Source organism: Molossus molossus, unplaced genomic scaffold, assembly GCF_014108415.1.
Source record: "Molossus molossus isolate mMolMol1 unplaced genomic scaffold, mMolMol1.p scaffold_m16_p_1, whole genome shotgun sequence".
NCBI lineage: Eukaryota > Metazoa > Chordata > Mammalia > Chiroptera > Molossidae > Molossus > Molossus molossus.
Window position 1 is genome coordinate 240,090,424 of NW_023425344.1, and position 15,548 is coordinate 240,105,971.

General features: G+C 44.7%; 1 pseudogene; it reads left to right on the forward strand.

The window, feature by feature from the left end:
* Positions 1–3,595: 3,595 nt before the first annotated feature.
* On the forward strand, positions 3,596–4,644 carry LOC118615458 (annotated as a pseudogene).
* The last annotated feature ends 10,904 nt before the right edge of the window (positions 4,645–15,548 follow it).

Sequence of the window (15,548 nt, forward strand, 5' to 3'; positions counted from 1 at the left end):
GTCTCCCTCTGCAGTCCCAAAAGACATCACCAAGCCATCACTGTGAGAATTAAAACAACAACAACTAAAACCCAATTAAAATTGTGCCAGCATGTTCATTTCCAAAAGAAAAACCCTGCAAATGAGCAAGCTTTTAGTCACTCCCCTGACTGCTTCTGCAAAGGAACAAACAAACAAAAAAACCTTAAACTAAAGCCGGCAGAGAATTAGCAGTGAAGTCACAGCTCCCGTGAACTTCCTATCGGCACAGAGAGGGGACTGGCTAAGTCCACTTGGTATCGTTTCTCATTTCAAAATCAAATGCTTAAAGAAAACGTTTTGCTTTTCAGAATTTTGAGGTGTCTGGCCAAGCCTGGGGGATGGCGGGAGGAGAAGCCAAGATGGCAATACAATTGTTGGGGTCTTGGAATCTATGGGTTACACAACCTCTTCCTCCGAATGATCTGAGGGGATGAGGCCAGGGTGCATGTCCCCAACCGGAGTGTATGACTGGGCTCACTGAGGGGCTGACATGTGGCCCATGCTGTCTGCACAAAGTCCAACCCAGCACAGGTCACCTGCCAAGGGTAAAGGAGTCTCTTTCAAGACACGGTGAAACTGTTGGGGTACGAGAGGACCACAGCGACTGAGGGCAGTGCAGGCTGGAGGCTGGGATGGAGGGTGTGTGTGGGTGTGTGGAGAGGTTGGGTGTGTGTCTGAAAGTGTTCACAGGTCATCAGTCCTCTGGTGATACTGGCCTCATGAAGAACAAAGTGGCCTTTCTGAGGAGTAGGTGGCTGTGGTCACCTCTAACAGAGAGTCGCAGTGTCATTGGGAAAACTTTGGATCACTACACCACACCAGCATAACAGTCTGCCTGGGGGCACCGGGAGAGGTGTGGTGACCTCTGAGACGCGGTCCATTCCTGGGACACCTCCAAGTAGGCCTGCAGTCCCGCAAACCCGGAGCTCAGGCCTGCAAAGCCAGGGGCCTCTTCTCAGGGTTGGGGTTTTGAGGGTGGGCTCAGGAGTCAGGCCGGCCAGGTTCGGATCCCAGGTTTGTACTTTCCACTAAAGCCCCTTCTCGGAGGAAAGACGTGCCTCCCGATTACAGCTGCCATAGAAGGAGACGTGGGTGGGAAGCGCTTACCCAGTGCCAGCCAATGGCCGACACGCTTTTTACTATCAGTGCTAATGTTCGGGGCACATAGCAATTCAGCCCAGGATGAAGCTTTGTGGACACCATTGTTTTCTACTTTTCATTTCCAAGGCAGCTGATAGAACCATTTGTTTCACTCTTGAGCGACAAGAATGTTGCTATTCCTGGAGCCTCAGATTAGAATAAAGTCATCCCTCCTATTCCACAGTGCCGCGGGGCCATTGCTGTTGCCTGTTGCGGGTACTTTCTAGTCACGTAGCCTAATCCGGGCCCTTTTGCTGAGAAGGCAAAAGTATTTTCTAATCTATTCAGCAACTGCATCGTGAAGTATCAGGCCCACCAAAATGCAAAAGGTCTTCATTAATAATATATGGAATAGGAACTCTTTCATTATTGCTTTCTTGTTAACATAGCATTAATAATCTGTTGCTGCTTTAAGAATTCATGGGCACGAAAGCCTGATATATTAAGTTATGGCTCAAATTAGATATATTAAACAGTGACACCCATGATATAATGAAAGAAACACAGTAGAACTGAGGAAATCAATTTTAAATGAAAATAAAATCATTCTCTCTGTCTTAAGCTTCAATTTTCAAAGCAGCTGCTCTTTCAGATTAGCATTGACACTACCTCATCACTATCAGAGGTCCGAGGTTATACGCATGTGCCCAGCCCCCCACTATCAGAGGTCCGAGGTTACACACATGTGCCCAGCCCCCCACTGTCAGAGGTCCGAGGTTACACACTTGTGCCCAGCCCCCCACTATCAGAGGTCCGAGGTTACACGCATGTGCCCAGCCCCCCACTGTCAGAGGTCCGAGGTTACACACATGTGCCCAGCGCCCTACTAACAGAGGTCCGAGGTTACACGCATGTGCCCCGCCCCCCACTAACAGAGGTCCAAGGTTACACGCATGTGCCCCGCCCCCCACTAACAGAGGTCCGAGGTTACACACATGTGCCCAGCCCCACACTGTCAGAGGTCCGAGGTTACACGCATGTGCCCCAGCCCCTACCCTGCTGACAGGCATCCAAGTAGAAATAGCCAGTTGCTTCTCTTGGGTGGGACGGGGAGCGAGAGGAAGCAGTGGGGAGGGAGTGCGCTCCATGAGTTCACAGTCACGACTGTCCAAGTCAGTCAGGCACCAGGGACGGAAAGACTGGGCAGCACCTTCATAAAAATCATAAAAACATGGAACTGGAAGATCCCTTAGAGATCAGCTAATCCATGGTTTCCCAAGGAATAATCCATGGAACATTAATTTTTTAAGATGGCTTTCTCGCGCTCCCCCCACACACACACACACATACACCACACCACACACACCCACATCACACACACACACACATCACACACACACACACATACCACCCACCCACACACACATACACCACACACACCACACACCACACACACATACACCACACACACACACACCACCCACCCACACACACATACACCACACACACACACCACACCACACACACATACACCACACACATACACCACACACACATACACCACACACACATACACCACACACACACATACACCCCACACACACATACACCCCACACACATACACCCCACACACACACACCACACACACACATACACCACACACACACATAACACCACACACACACATACACCACACACACACACACCACACACACACACACACCACACACACACACACCACACACACACACACACCACACACACACACACCACACATATACATCACCCCACACACACATACACCACACACACATACACCCCACACACACATACACCCCACACACACATACACCCCACACACACATACACCCCACACACACATACACCACACACACACACACCACACACACATACACCACACACACACATACACCACACACACATACACCACACACACACATACACCACACACACACATACACCCCCCCACACATACACCCCCCACACACATACACCACACACACATACACCACACACACATACACCACACACACATACACCACACACACCCACACCACACACACACATACACCACACACACATAAACCACACACACCCACACCACACACACACATACACCACACACACATACATCACACACACCCACACCACACACACACCCACACCACACACACACATACACCACACACACATAAACCACACACACCCACACCACACACACACATACATCACACACACATAAACCACACACACACACCACACCCACACCCACACGCACACACACATTTCTATGGTCCATCAAATAATTCTGAGAAACTCTGCACATTCTACCCGTTTCTTGGAATGCCATAATGAACTTCGGCATTTAAAGGTTCTGTGGCCCTTGCGCACGGTCACGCTGAGTGAGCGCCTTCGCCCAGGGTCCGGCCGCAACCCCAGCCGCGCCCGCCGCGTCCCGACCATGGACCCCGCAAAGCGAGCGAGCTGCGGGCCTTCGTGAAAATGTGTGAGCAGGACCCGAGCGTTCTGCACACCGAGGAAATGCGCTTCCTGGGGGAGTGGGTGGAGAGCATGGGAGGTAAAACACCACCTGCTGCTCATAAAACTAAACCAGAAGAAAATAAGGAAGAAAAACCAGATAGTAAGAAGGCGGAGGAAGACATAAAGTCAGACGAACCATCAAGTGAGGACAGTGATCTAGAAATCACAACGAGGGTGTGATTGAACCAGACACGGATGCCCCTCAAGAAATGGGAGACGAAAATGTAGAGATTACTGAAGAGATGATGGATCAGGCAAATGATAAAAAAGTGGCTGCCATTGATGCCCTAAATGATGGTGAACTACAGAAAGCCATTGACCTGTTCATCGATGCCATCCAGCTGAATCCTCGCTTGCCATTCTGTATGCCAAGAGAGCCAGTGTCTCCGTCAAATTACAGAAGCCTAATGCTGCCGGCCGAGACTGTGACAGAGCTATTGAAATAAATCCTGATTCAGCTCAGCCTTACAAGTGGCGAGGGAAAGCACACAGACTTCTGGGCCATTGGGAAGAAGCAGCCCACGGGTCTAGCCCTTGCATGTGAATTGGATTATGATGAAGATGCAAGTGCAGTGCTGAAAGAAGTTCAACCAAGGGCTCAGAAAATCGCAGAACATCGGAGAAAGTATGAGGGGAAACGGGAAGAGTGAGAGGTCAAAGAAAGAATGGAAAGGGTTAAGAAGGCTCGGGAAGAACATGAGAGAGCGCAGAGGCAAGGAGAAGCCAGACGACAATCAGGAGCTCAGTGTGGCTCTTTTTCAGGTGGCTTTCCTGGGGGAAGGCCTGGAATGGGAGGAGTGCCTGGACTCAATGAAATTCTTAGTGATCCAGAGGTTCTTGCAGCCATGCAGGATGCAGAAGTCATGGCGGCCTTCCAGGATGTGGCTCGGAACCCAGCAAATATGCCTAAATATCAGAGCCACCCAAAGGTTATGAATCTCATCAGAAAATTGTCAGCCAAATTTGGAGGTCAAGCCTAATGTCCCTCTAACAGATATAGCCCTTGCTGAAGGAAAAGCAACTTGGATCACCCCATGGATGTCGCAATCACACAAACCAGTGTACCTCGGGCCTTCTCATGAAGAAAGCTGGGGTGCTTTGAAGAGAATCCCTACCCCTCTGACCCAAATGCAGCTGTAACACTTTACAGTGGTTTGCCATTACGGTATTCGTTCAGATAATGTTTTCCTACTAGGAATTATAAAGTTTAAACACTTTTAAACCTTAAAAATATTTTTAAAAAAACAAAAGGGTATATTAAACCCTACATTTTTCTTTACTAATCATTTTGGTGTTTTCTTTTGAATTAATTGGGCAAAAGATACTTCAGCATGGAAGATTTATTGCTCAATTTGAGTGAAATAAAGGTTTGTTAGTGGGAAGCAAATATAACATTTAACTAGATAAAGCTTGAGTTGGATACATGGTTACTTCCGTAACCATATATTGAAACCATTTTGATTTCTCTTTTTAGATGCTTTATTTTTTAAGAAATGATTTATTTCAATAAAACTACTGGGACTACCAGTAGAGCAGCAGGACCTGGGTAGGGACTGGAAGTACTAGGCAGGGCAGCAGCAATCTTACTACATTTTATAGAACACGTACCCTTATGCAGATGCATTTAAATCTTACACTGTGGTGAAGGGATAATTTGTATAATGCTGCAGTGGCATTGGATTACTTAGCTCTGTTCTTGTCTGATATAAAATATAAATGTTTCATATTTCCACATAGGGGAAATAAGGGAATACTTTTCTTTTTATATTTCTATGTTTAAAATTACCATTTCTGGTCAAAAAAATGCCTCTTTAAGCTTTCTACTTGTTTTTACATTTTTCCTCCCCTAATCCTTGGACTAAAGAGAGTCCTTTTTCACTAGCATCATCACTGCTATCATTCACAGCATAATCACGCGAGCCTATTTAATGCTGGGTTTAATTCAGTATGTAATACATGTAGTGACTGTGTGGGGTAATACCGGTAACAGCTGTAGCTTCCTACTTGGCCAAAAGATTTCACATTTAAGTGTAGATTTCTACTTCAGTGAAATCCTACTGAAAGATGGTGGAAGGAAGGATTCCCTTTGGGGTTTGGTTTTCTATTTAGGAAATACTAATTGATTTTATCTTTGTATTTTGGAGAGAGTATGAGGTTGAAATAATTGAGATACATAGAAGGGAACCTAAGTTTTTGATCCAGCATGAATGATAAAAATGATGATATCCGCAGTTTTTTACTGTAGATTGTTGGTATTGTAAAAGATTCATTGTTCTCCTGTGCAACTCTTAAATACTGCAACCCTATTTCCACCTCTTTCCCTCTCCAAGAATAAAGAAAAGGATAAATGTTCTGTTGTATATTCAATTCCTATATTAAATAAGACTAAGTCCAGACATTGTACCAGGAATTTCTAGGTTTTTACCTAGAAATTAAAATTCTGTTTAAAAGCAGTTTCAAGGGATGAGGCCTTATGTACTATGCTTATTTGAAGAATCAGTGGTGAGAACGGTAAATAAATTCCATGGAATATATTTTGGAAATGGCATATATCTGAAATCATAAGTCACTTCAGGTTCTAATCCTTTGCTGTACACAAGCAGATAAAAATGCATCTGTTAAAATAAGTGAGAAAAGGCTGTATGCTAATTGAGCATGCTTTTTAAACCCTTTAAAAATACTCAGCATATAAACTAGCATTTGAATTTGCCCGTGTTCTTTTTGTTAATGTGTGTTCTTTTTCTCAAAATTTCCAGTGTACGCTGTGAATAAATCCAGAAGACCAGTTGCAAAAAAATAAAAAATAAAAAAACAACAACAAAAAAATAAAGGTTCTGTGAACTCCTATAGTAAAAAAAAAACCCAAACACTTTTATCATCTTTAACCCAGCATTTCCAATTATTCCTTGGCATGGCATCCTCTGCTCATACATTTATGTGTAACAGGCAATGAGCAACTTTATCTAAGTGAACCTCCACACTGAAACTGACGAGGAAGAGGAAACTGACAAGGAAGAGGAAACTGACAAGGAAGAGGAAACTGAGGCCCCAGAAGGGGCTTGTTGAAGAGCTCAGGAGGTGGGGACGAACAGAGCAGCAGTCAGATCTTTCGATTCTTAGCTCCATGTCACACTGCCTCTCCGAGAAAGTTCCCTCTCATTCATCAGTCTACCCAGACCTGTCATGCACCAGGCACACTGCCAGACATTAAGGACACAAAGATAAAAAGGACACACAGTGTCTGGCTTCGGAAAGCCAGATTTGGAGACAGATACGGAAATGGACCCGTCATACCACAACATGGGGAGAGACTGCTGGGACTCCAGAAGAAAGTATGACTCATCTGAAGGGGTTAGGAGAGTGGTCACATAGGAGGTGATGTTGGCATGGGGCCTAGAAGGGTGAGCAGGAGTCTGCCTCAGAATTTCTCTCTCCCCTCCGTCCCTTTCTAAGAGTTCCTACAATAGCTCCCTTGTATGGGGTAATGTTTGCATAAATCACCATGCTGGTGCCACATTACTTTGTCACCTGATTGGACCAGGATCAGGGCCAATCCAAAGGCTGGCCAGCACCCTACAGGAGTGTCTAGAGAGTGCTGTCCAACAGAACTTCGTGCAAAGATGGAAATGTTCTGTAGGGTACTGTTCAATATGGTAGCTGCCAATCACATGTAGCTGCTGGACACTTCTGATAGGGCTATGCAGTGGGAAACTGAATTTTTAATTTAATTTTGATTAATTAAAAAGTAATTTAAATAGCCACACATGCTGGTGGCTTGGATAGCACTTTTAGACTGGTGAACAGCTTCACTTTGTGATTCCAATTAAAAATACAAGTTGCTCTAGGGTTATGATTTTATGTTGAAATTCAAGTTTAAAAGTAGTGTCAGTGCCCTGGCCGGTTTGGCTCAGCGCTTAGAGCATCGGTCTGAGGACCAGAGAGTCCCAGGTTCGGTTCCCACTAAGAGCACATACCTCGGTTGCAGTTTGTCCCCAGTCCCAGTGGGGTCATGTGGGTGGCAACCAGTCAGTGTGTCTCTCTCACATCAATGTTTCTCTCTCTCTCTGCTCTATCTGAAGATAAATGAAAAAAATAAAATAAAAAATGTCCTCAGGTGAGGATAAAAAAAAAATAGTGTCAGAGCCCTGGCCAGTTTGGCTCAGCAGTTAGAGTGTCAGTCCGCAGACTGAAGAACCATGGGTTCAATTCTGATCAAGGGAATGTACCTCAGTTGCACTTTGGTCCCCAGACCTAGCTGGAATCGTGTGGGAGGCAACCAATAGATGGATGTGTCTCTCTCTCTTTCCCCGTCCCACTCTATCTGATGATAAATGGAAAAATATCCTCAGTGAGGATTTTAAAAAAAAGTAGTGTCAGAATATTCAAGAGAATTAAGTTTGAAAAGATTATAGAGTTTAATTAATTATAAGTATCTAAATACATGAGATGTATTTCTCACTGGGGAACCAAAGAGAATTGATTCAAGGGTTTGAAAACATTCAAGTAAAATCACAAGGAATTAGCTAGAATTCATTAATAAAATCTAGAGACAAAAAAACATTTTTAACTTAACAATTCATTTTTGAATAGCCCATGTGTCAAAAAGAAATTAGAAACGATTTTGAAGATAATAATGAAGATAAGACATATTAAAACTTGTGAGATACAGCCAAAGCAGTGCTTAGAGGACATTTATAGCCTTAAATATAAGTATTAGAATAGAGGCTAAAAATCAATGATCTTAGCCTCTCATATAGCTAGACATAAAAAAAAAAAAAGCAAAAGACAGAGGAAATGATAATAGTAAGAGCAAAAATAATGAATTCAAAAATAAAGAAAAGCAATGAGTCCAAAAGTTAAAAGATTGTCCAGCCGATGTGGCTTAGTGGTTGAGTGTCGACCCATGCAGCAGGAGGAGGTCTCCGGTTCGATTCCTGGTCAGGACACATGCCCAGGTTGTGGGCCCGATCCCCAGTGGGGGACATGCAGGAGACGGCCAGTTGATGTTCTCTCTCATCGGTGTTTCTCTCTCTCTCTCCCTCTCACTTCCTCTCTGAAATCAATAAAGGAAAAAAAAAAAGTTAAAAGATTAATAAAATTGATAAATCCCTAGAAAAACTAACCAAGAAAAAATAACTGAATACATTATTTATACATGTATGTTTAACATGTATACATGTTAAAACTTAAGAACTATCACAGAATTATAAAAGCCATCTTAAAATTAATAAAATGTCATGACTTATAAATAAAACAATATGATCTGCATATGAGAAGAAAGTTTAAGGAAGAACTAGGCTTATTACCATTTGCTCTAGTCTGAATGTTTGTGTCTCCCTCAAAATTCCTATGTTGCAGTCCAAACTCCCACAGTGATGGTATTAGGTGGTGAGCCCCTAGGAGGCGATTAGGTCTCGAGGGCACAGCCCTTGTGAATGGTGTTAGTGCCTTTATAATACAGGTTCAAGAGAGCTCCCTGGACTCCCGCCCTGTGAGGCGACAGTGAAGAAGCTGGTGTCTATGCGGGAGCAGGCTCCCAGCAGACACCGGGTCGCCAGCACCGTCATCTCACTCACAGCCTTCCTGACTGTGAGAAATGAGAGAGAACATCGACTGGCCGTCTCCTGCATGTCCCCCACTGGGGATTGGGCCCACAACCTGGACATGTGTCCTGACCGGGAATCGAACCGGAGACCTCCTGGTGCATGGGTCGACAGTCAACCACTAAGCCACATCGGCTGGACAATCTTTTAACTTTTGGGCTCATTGCTTTTCTTTATTTTTGAATTCATTAGTTTTGCTCTTACTATCATCATTTCCTCTGTCTTTTGCTTTTTTTGTTTATGTCTAGCTACATGAGAGGCTAAGATCATTGATTTTTAGCCTCTATTCTCATACTTATATTTAAGGCTATAAATGTCCTTTAAGCACTGCTTTGGCTGTATCTCACAAGTTTTAATATGTCTTATCTTCATTATTATCTTCAAAATCGTTTCTAATTTCTTTTTGACACATGGGCTATTCAAAAATGAAGTTAAGTGTACAGTATTTTTGTTATAGCAGCCCGAACAGACTAAAATACCACTATAACTTTAATGAATAAAATATTAATTTTGTAAAACCAAACGTGTCCCTGAATCATCTCACGGTGGCTATGCGTCCTCCCTGAGGGCAGAGCACCTACCTGAATGATTTGGAATTCTTCTGTAAGTTGAGATTTGTCTCTACTCTTCCATTTACTTAGATACTCAATTGTTTGTTTGAGTCAGTATGGGCTCATAGATATTTATTTTATACTTTGGGTTATGATCCAATACTACTTTATTTTGTTGCTCAAATAGTTCCAGCTTGGCCACTGGGAACTCTTTCTGTTGGTTCTTGAGTCCCTTTGACATATGTCCTATGAACATTGGGCATGTGTGTGTCTGTGTGTGTGTGTGTGTGTGTGTATTAAGCATTTCTGGCACTACAAAATGCTCCAGGCTCAAAAACAAGAACAAGTTTGGTCTTGTTTTAAGCGGAGGTCACGACTACAGTAAGGGTTTGTTTGTGGAGCCATACCCATAAAGGTGAGAGCTGAAGTCGCGGGATGAAACCATCCTTGGTTGGAGGATGTGTTGATCTGGAAGACTGGCAGTTACAGGACCTTGGAGAACACCAGCACTACAGAGGGTTGTGGGAGAGAAGACAGGAAAACACAGAGGGAGAAAATGGGCATAGAAATACCATAAAAGACCAATGTTATGGAGGCTAAAGAGAGAAGGACCCAGGAGAAGAGACAGGTGTGACAGAGCCTGAGAGGGGCTGGCGGGTTTGGCCTTCCGCAGGTTATCGGTGACTTTTTTGAGAGCTGTGGCTCCGGGGGAGGACTGGAGCTGACTGTGGGGAGAGGTCAGGCAGAGGCTGGGTCGCTGGAGAGAGAGTGGCGACAGCTTCCTCTTCCATCTTCAGTTACTTCTCAGTCTCTTTAGAAGACTCTTCTTTGCAGCGCAGTAAATGTTGATGTTGCCTAGGACTCTGTCTTGGCTCCATGCGCCTCACAGTCAGGATTCTCTTGGTTTCAAATAACAGAAAACAACTCCAGCTGGCGGAGCAGAAAGATTTATTGGAAGGATACAGGGTTACCTCACAGGACCCAAAGGGTTATGGCTGAACTTCGCACACAAGCTTTAACTAGCAATCAACCACCGCAGGGTTCCTCCAGCTTCGCCTTCTCCCCCCTCAGTGTCTATTCCATTTTCTGCTTTCGTTGCAGATCGGCCGCCTTGGATGTCCAGGCCGATGGTGGAAGACGCCCGCCCGCTCCCGAGTCACCCCCTCACTCAGCCACTCGGAGGAGCGCTGCTCTCACCCACTCTCGTTCTTACTGTCTTCCGAGAGAGGAGACTGAGTCGATTAACCTGCAGCGACGTCCACCTTTGGCCTTCCAACTAAGGACAGACCAACAAGGTCATGCTGCCCAGACAGGGCAGGGAACGGGACCTGGGAGTGAGCTCAGGGAAATGCCCACAGGATGGGCATCTGGACTGGGCTGGGGGAGTGAGGAGGGAAAGTGACCGGGCAGCTTCTCCTCTCCTCTTTCTTTTTGGTCTGTGCTCTGCAAGTCTGGGCCCTCCTAAGCAGCAGATCCTGGGGCTGCGCTCCTTCCTAGATCAGGTACCAGCCATTCTGGGTTCTTCTAGGAAAGAAAATAGAATGGCTGCCCAGCCTTATCCACTTCCCCTAGGCCCAGCCAGCCCTCAGCAAACCTGGGGGAGTAGCCAGCGGCCACGTCTATGCCCTCTCTCGGTGAACCAGTGTTGATTGTTTCAGGGGCCAATCAAGTCTCTTTCTGGGGTCTTTGAACCTGGAACTGGACAGATCCAGGGCCAGTTGCTTTTTAGAATGTGGTGAGGCTGGTGCTGACCACAGCACAGCAGCGGGGTCTAGAGGTGCGGGTGCCAGTTACCCTGGACACCAGCTGCACTGCCCCCCCGACCCGGGTCAGACCCCAGAAACTGGCCCACTCCCTTCCAGTAAGTTCCCTTTCTGTCTAAGCTGGTTGGAGTAGGTTTCTGTGAAACCAAAAAGAGCCTGGACTAATCCAAGGTCAAGGGAGTTGCCCAATAGCTGCTGTCCACAGCCTGGCTTCTTGTCTCCCACAGCAACGGGAGAAAGTGATCCTCCCTTTCTCTTGTCATGTTTCCCAGGAGCAGTGAGGTCCAAACAGTGACCGCAGCAGGAGGTTTTGGTGTTCTGGCAATTACTGAAATACTGGCACTTGGTGTATTACTCTAATTTTGATATTTTAAAAAATTGAAAATCAGCATCATTTATGTATCAAGATAAGGATCAATGATTCAGTTATGTATGATGAAAATACCTGCTGAACAATACTCTACCTACAGTCAGAAAGGGCTTTTCATCAGCTAGAACAATCTGAACTAAAACACACATGATACTCAGTGATACCACCCCGGCCCCGCTGGCAGGAATAGTTTTAGATTTACAGAGAAATTTCTAAGATAGCAGAGTTCCCCTAGACGCCTCAGCCAATTTCTCCTATCATTAACCTTTTCTATGAGTATGACATGTTAGTCACAATTAATGAGCTGTTGTTGATACAGTATTAACTAAAGTCCATACTTTATTAGTATTTATCTAATATCCTTTTTTATTCCAAGATCCCATCCAGAATACCAACTTACAGTTAGCTATTGTGTTTCCTTGGGTTCCTCTGATTTACAACAGGTGAAGACCTCATTTTCCCCAAGTTTTTCTGCTAATAATTCATGTTAGAATGATGCTGGCTTAATGGTTCTATTTTACAAATGTATATTTTTACTTGATCTTCATTTGAATTGCATTAGATATTTTCTTGTTATTAACATTAGGAATTCTGAACACGTAGAGATAAAATATTAGTATTGATGTTAGTATTTATTTAAAATAAATGCTGAATGTCCAGTGTCCTGGTTTTTGCTGCAGTGTAGTCATTGCTGGCCCAGGTCATCATAAAGGTTCTGCAAATAAGTCCTTCCCCCAACACCTTTACACCACTCTGTTCTTCCTCTGCGTCCCGCTGGAAGACTCCCTTGTCGGCCCAGGCTGGTGCCTGTCTTGCCCTGGGGCCATTTTCCAATGATGCTTGGAGGCTGGGTACATAATCTTCGGGGAGTCTTAAGGCTTTGTATTCCCAATGCCTTGCTCATTACTTGGACCCCAGTGAGTATGCAGTCCAGGTAGGTGCTATTATTTGTTCAACTAAGTTGAAGGCACGAAGGAAACTGGTCCACTAGCAGGAAAAAGCGACTCTTCTCCTGAAATCAGGAGAATCAGGGAGCCCGGGCGGGGCGGCCAGGACTAGTGGAGGAGAGGAGCATCCCAGCCTGCAGAGCAGGGGGCTGAGGGTGAAGAGGAGGGGTTGGGGACCTCGCTGGGGCAGTGCCACCGCAGCAGCCTGACTCAGGGCTGCTAGTCACGTGGAAGGAAACCACCTGTAATGATCACCTCTGGGATGCTGAGATGCTAGCAATCATCAGCATCTGAAAACCACGGTGAAGACTTTAATCGTGTGTGGCACTGCATCACCGGTACAGTGAAGTTGACATTTAAACACATGACAAGCTGCTGGTCTCCCCAGAGTCGCTGAAAGCAGTTCACATACTTAGGCTTCATTTTTGTTCATAGTTCATGGCGTACTCGAAGTCTTTAAAGCTGACATGGCCATCTGAGTCTTGGTCTACTTCCCTGGAAAAGGAAACAAGAAGTGGGTTACAGGTTATTTTCATCACACTTACGCATCAAGTGCACATCAAAATGTTTCTTTGCATGTTTATGGGAGAGGCTCCTATTTATTTACTTGAAGGCTGACGTTGATGCCTGTTTTTCCCCTTACATGGATAAGTGGGAAGGAAAGGAAAAGGTATTTACTAAAACCCAATGAAATAATATATTCAACACATTTAAAGGAATGAAGCCAAATGCATAGGTTATGTAAGAAAAGCAGGAGCGATGGTTTTTCTAGTCATTTTGCAAATTCTCTCTGTGATATATCAATAAATATATGTGCAGTACCCAACAGAAATGCGGAATAAACCAGTGCGGGATCAGAACATTTGGGGAATAATCATGATGGGGACAATGACCGACATGTTGCCTTTACATTCCTCCTCTCACTGAATCTGTGCACCAACACTAGCGTGGGTCCATTTTACAGACAGAAACATCGAGCTTAGAGAGCTTAAGTAGTTTCACAAGATCACACTGCTGGGGAGGGGCAGGCTTGGAAATCAAACCAGGACCACCCTACTGCACGATGCCTCCCTATGTAAAGAGGATGTTCAGGAGAGAAGTGGTTGTATTGCAAATTCCACATGGCCAACTCTAGCTCCTGCAGTTCTCACTGACTTCAGCTGTGGCCTTGTAAGCTCTGTTAAATCCTCACAAACACCCCCATCAACTTTTCTGACCCCTAGAAAGAGTGAAGATGTGAGCCTCTGGCTGGTCGGCTGAGGCTGTGGGTGGCCTCGGCTGGGTTGACCCTGTGCATCCCGAGAACCACCAAGGCAGGGGCCCTGCCACCCGAACAGGGAGCAGAGAAATGGCACCCACGTGGGTAGGAGACCACAATTACAGCATGAGCCACACATTCAACCATTACCGGTAAAAGTGATGTTTATTTAAAGAGTGTTTGAAAGGATAACTGATGAGCAGTGGTCACAATTCCTCTTTGGGGGGCATTCTAAAACAATGCTCTACATGCCTTAATGCAAATTATATTCTGTTGAAACAACAAATGGTTTCAACCATGACACAGAGCTTTTTAAAACAAAGACTGGCCCAAGTCACAGAGCCACTAATCACTGTAATAGTTTTAAAGCAGGCTTTTAAAATATTGAATTCTAAAATAAACTTTCTGAATATTTCATGCCAAAGTCTCTGAAGTCTATAATGGTTCTGGACAGAGTGATGATAATTTTTCATTCTTTTGAAGTAGAGAAAAATCCCTATTTCTCTGCCCCAGGGCAAAACTACATTGCCGGGTGTTAGTATAAAATGATCGCAGACTGTGGAGGTCATCATTCTTGTTACTTTTTTTTGGGTAAAATATACATGACAATTTCATGCTATCCAGGACCAAAAGCAGAATGTCAGATCTCTTCTAAGGGATTAGAAATAATCAGTATCACATGTTACTGACGACAGACGAGAAACCATCCCTTTTATTAAATTAGATCATTGAAGATTCTTAATATTGCCTAAGTATTTTTTTCCCCCAAGGAATCAGATTAAACAAATGGCCTTTTCTTCTTTCTGCTCTGAACTGGTATGGTTGAATTCTGCATCTCAGAGGGTGCGTTAAGTGGATAAGGGAGAAAAGTAATGTTTCGAATGGCTACTGATAACATTTTTTTGGTGTGTTTACTTATCGAGATGCCGCATGCTTGTAGAAAAAGGAATCCCTTTGTCTGATTTTCTCAGGACATACCTTCATCGAAGTTGCATTCCCTTATTTCCCTTGCTGGCTTTGCCAAAGCATGCCATCCGAGAATGGGCACAGGACAGCCGAGAGGTGTTAAAATGGAAAGGTTTACTCCTAAGGTGTGGAGTGGCATTTTATTCACATAATGAATGGAGAAATGTTACATTTTTTATTTAGGAGACCCGGTAAAATACGTTCTGTCTTCCAACGTATGTGAGCAGATCCAGTAGCTTCGAGGAGCATGGAGAGGAAATGCACATTTCAGAGCCTTCATTTTAAAAGCTAAAAAGTACGGTCATTCACTGCAGACAGGATTATTCTGAAGGAGGGAGATTCTCAGCACCCGCACTGAAGTCATCTGCGAGCCAAGAGCAGACGTGGCCGGCGGGTAGAATCAGTGGTGTGCAGAGGTGAAAACGT